Here is a 4,044-nt window from a genome sequence, read left to right as displayed (position 1 = left end):
AGGCTTTCTGCTTCTTCATTCAGTTTTGAAAGATTATATTTTCTATAAATTGGTCCATTTTTATATAGGCTTTCAATTTTTTTGGCATATAGTTCTACATAGTAATTTCTTATAATCCTTTGTATTTCTGTGGTATCAGTTGTCATCTCTCCTCTTTCACTTCTGATTGTGTTTATTTGGGTCCTGTCTCATTTTCTTAATGAGCCTGCTAAAAGGCTTGTCAATTTTGTTTATCTTTTCAAAGAACCAACTCCTGGATTCATTGATTCTTAGAATTGTGCTTTTAGTCTCTACAGCATTTAATTCTGCTCTGATTTTGGTTATTCCCTGCCTTCTACTTGCCCTGGGCTGCCTTTGTTGTTGTTCCTTAAGTTCTTGTAGATGTAGGGCTAGGTTGTTTGTTTGAAATGTTTTTATTTAATTTAGGTAGTCCTGTATCCCTATGAACTTCCCTCTCAGGACTGCCTCCACTGTGTCCCATAAGTTTTTGGTTGTTGTGAGTTCATTTTCATTTGTTTCCAGAAACTTTTTGATCTCTTCCCTAATTTCATTCTTCACCCATTCACTGTTTAAGAGCATACTATTCCATCTCCCTGAATTTGAGTGTTTTGGGTTTTTCCATTGGGGTTGGTTTCCAATTTCAGTCCCTTGTGGTTGGATAAAGTGATTGTTATGATTTCAATTTTCTTGAATTTGTTGAGTCTTGTTTTGTGTTTTATCGTATGATCTATTTTTGAAAATATTCCATGTGCATTTGAAAAGAATGTGTATTTAGCTTCTTTGGGATGAAGTGCTCTATGTATATCAGTTAAGCCTATTTCCTCTAGGGTGTTGTTCAATGCCACAATATCTTTGTTGATATTTTGTTTGGAAGATCTGTCCATTTTTGACAGTGAGGTGTTAAATTCCCCTACTATAATTGTGTTGCTGTTGTATCTTTCCTGAAGTCCTCTAAGAGTTTCTTTATATATTTTGGTGATCCTATGTTGGGTACATGTATATTTACAATGTTTATGTCTTCTTGGTGGATTCTTCCCTTCAGTATCATGAAGTGACCTTCTGGGTCTCTCTTTATGTCCCTTTTTTTGAAGTCTATTTTGTCTGATATGAGAATTGCTACCCTGGCTTCTTTTCCCTCTCTGTTTGCTTGGAGAATTTGTTTCCAGCTTTTTACTTTCAGTCTGTGTAGGCCTTTGTCCTGAGGTGGGTCTCTTGTAGATAGCATATGTGTGGGTCATGCTTTCTAATACATTCAGCTATTCTATGTCTTTTGATTGGAACATTTAAGCTATTTATGCTAAAGGTTATTATTAGTAGGTGCTTATTCATTGCCATTTTTGTGCCTGTGTTCTGCTGTCTCTTTTTTTCCTTTCTTTCCTTAGAGCAGTCCTTTTAGCATCTTTTGCAGAGCTGGTTTGGTGGAGGTGTATTTTTTTAGACTTCTTTTCTCTGGGAAGCTCCTTATTTGGCCTTCTATGTTGATTGAGAGCCTTGCTGGGTAAAGTAACCTTGGTTGTAGGCCTCAGGTTCTCATTACTTGGAATATTGCTTGCCATTCTCTTCTGACTTAGAGCGTTTACATTGAGGAGGCTGCTGCTAACTTTATTGAGGCTCCCTTGTATTTTACTTTCTTTTTCTCCCTTGCTGCCTTTAAGATTCTCTCTTTGTCTTGAAATTTTGCCATTTTAATTATGATGTGTCTTGAGGTGGGCCTCTGGGTTCCTTTTGATTGGGACTGTTTGTGTTTCCTGGGTTTGTGTGAGTTTTTGTCTCATCAAATTAGGGAAGTTATTGATTGACTTTCAGCCAAGATGGAGGTATAGGTAGATACACTATGCCTCCTCACACAACCAAAATTAAGGACAACAAAAATTGAGAAACAAAAATACAACTAGAACTGACAGAAAAGTGAACTGTATGGATGTCATACTACTATTCATCCAGACCAGTAAGACAGGTGGAGTTGGCTGCTGGTGGAGAGGGGTTGTGGCAGGAAAAAATGGTGGCTGGCAGATGCTGGTCGCAGGGAGGCAACAAGCAGACCCAATGGGTGCATAAGGCAGATAGCTGACTGTGGTCACACAGGCGCACACAGATAAACCAGGCAAAAATGTGGAGTGAGACAGACTGTGCAACCCAGGGCTCCAGTGTTGGGAAATGAAGCCTGAAAGCACAGATTGAAAACACTTGTGTAGGTTGTGGTGCCTGGAAAGACTCCCAGCTTCACAGGAGAGTTCATTGGAGAGACCCACAGAATCACAGAATGTATCCAAGCCCACCCACCTGAAAATCAGCACCAGATGGGCCCAGTTTGCTTATGGGAAGTGGCAGAAGGGATCGAAATTCGAGAGAGAACAGAGCAAGGGCCATTCTCTTCTCTCTGACCCTGCCCCACATACAGCTTCACAACTCAGCACCTGGGTTGCCCCACCCTAGTGAACACCTAAGGCTCAGTCCCTGAGGTGTGACCAGACCCCGCCCCCCCAAAAAAAAACCCAACCAAACAAAATGGCTCAAATGGAAGGACAAATCAAAGCCCCAGAGCCAATACTTTAAGCAACAAAGAGATAGCCAAAATATCAGATGCACAGTTCAAAGTACTGGTGATCAGGATGCTCACAGAATTGGTTAATTTTGGTCACAAATTAGATGAGAAAATGAAGGCTACTCTAAGTGAAATAAAGGGAAATGCACAGGAAACCAATAGTGATGGAAAGGAAACTGAGACTCAAATCAAGGGAGTGGACCAGAAGGAAGGAAGAAATGACCAAACAGAAAAATATGAAGAAACAAGAATTCAAAAAAAAATTAGGAGAAGTGTAGGAACCTCGAGGACATCTTTAAACTTTCCAACATCCGAATTATAGGGGTACCAGAAGGGGAAGAGGAACAGCCATGAGTGGAAAACTTATTTGAACAAATAATAAAGGAGAACTTTCCCAGTCTGGCAAAGGAAATAGACTTTCAAGAAATTCAGGAAGCTCAGTGAGTCCCAAAGAAGTTGGACCCAAGAACAAACACACCACGGCACACTATAATTACATTAGCCAAGATTAAAATGAAGAAGAGAATCCTAGAAGCAGCAAGAGATAAGGGGACAGTCACCTACAAAGGAGTTCCCATCAGACTGTCAGCGGATTTCTCAAAAGAAACCTTGCAGGCAAGAAGGGGCTGGAAAGAAGTATTCCAAGTCATGAAATCCAAAGACCTACATCCAAGATTGCTCTATCCAGCAAAGCTTTCATTTAGAATGAAAGGGCAAACAAAGCACTTTTCAGATAAGGTCAAGTTCAAGGAGTTCATCATCACCAAGCCCTTATTATATGAAATGTTAAAGGAACTTATCTAATAAAAAGAAGATAGAAAATATGAACAGTAAAAAGACAGTGAACTCACAGTTATTAATAACCACACCTAAAACAAAAGCAAACTAAGCAAACAAGTAGAGCAGGAACAGAACCAGAGAAATGGAGATCACATGGAGGGTTAGCAACAGGGGAGCAGGAGGAGGAGAGAGGAGAAAAAGGTACAGAGAAGAAGTAGCATGGATGGTAGGTAGAAATTAGCCAGGGAGGGGAAGAATAGTATGGGAAATATAGAATCTAAAGAACTTGTGACACGTGGAAATGAACTAAAGGGGTGGATTGGGGAGTGGGTGTGCAGGGTGGAGGGGAATGAAGGTGGGAAATGGGACAGTTGTAATAGTATAATCAATAAAATAGATTTTAAAAATTAGGGAAATTTTTCCTCATTAATTTTTCAAATACTTTTTCTATTCCTTGTTCTTCTTCTTCTGGTATCCCTATTATATGGATATTATTCCATTTCATATTGTCTTGCATTTCTCTTAATCTCTCTTCATTTTTTCTGAGCCTCTTTTCCTTTTTTGCTCTTTCTGTTTTTCTCTAGTTTTTTCTACAGCTCACTGATGTGATCTTCTGCTTCATCAATCCTGCTTTTGATTCCTTCTACTGTGTTCTTCAGTTCAGAAATTGTATTCTTCATTTCCTCTTGCCCCTTGTTGATAGTTTCTATTTCCTTTTT

The sequence above is a fragment of the Sturnira hondurensis genome, unplaced genomic scaffold, assembly GCF_014824575.4.
Source record: "Sturnira hondurensis isolate 20B ecotype Veracruz unplaced genomic scaffold, ASM1482457v3 Scaffold0023456, whole genome shotgun sequence".
NCBI classification, from domain to species: domain Eukaryota; kingdom Metazoa; phylum Chordata; class Mammalia; order Chiroptera; family Phyllostomidae; genus Sturnira; species Sturnira hondurensis.
The sequence above is the reverse complement of the archived record's forward strand: the minus strand, read 5'-3'. Positions refer to the sequence as shown.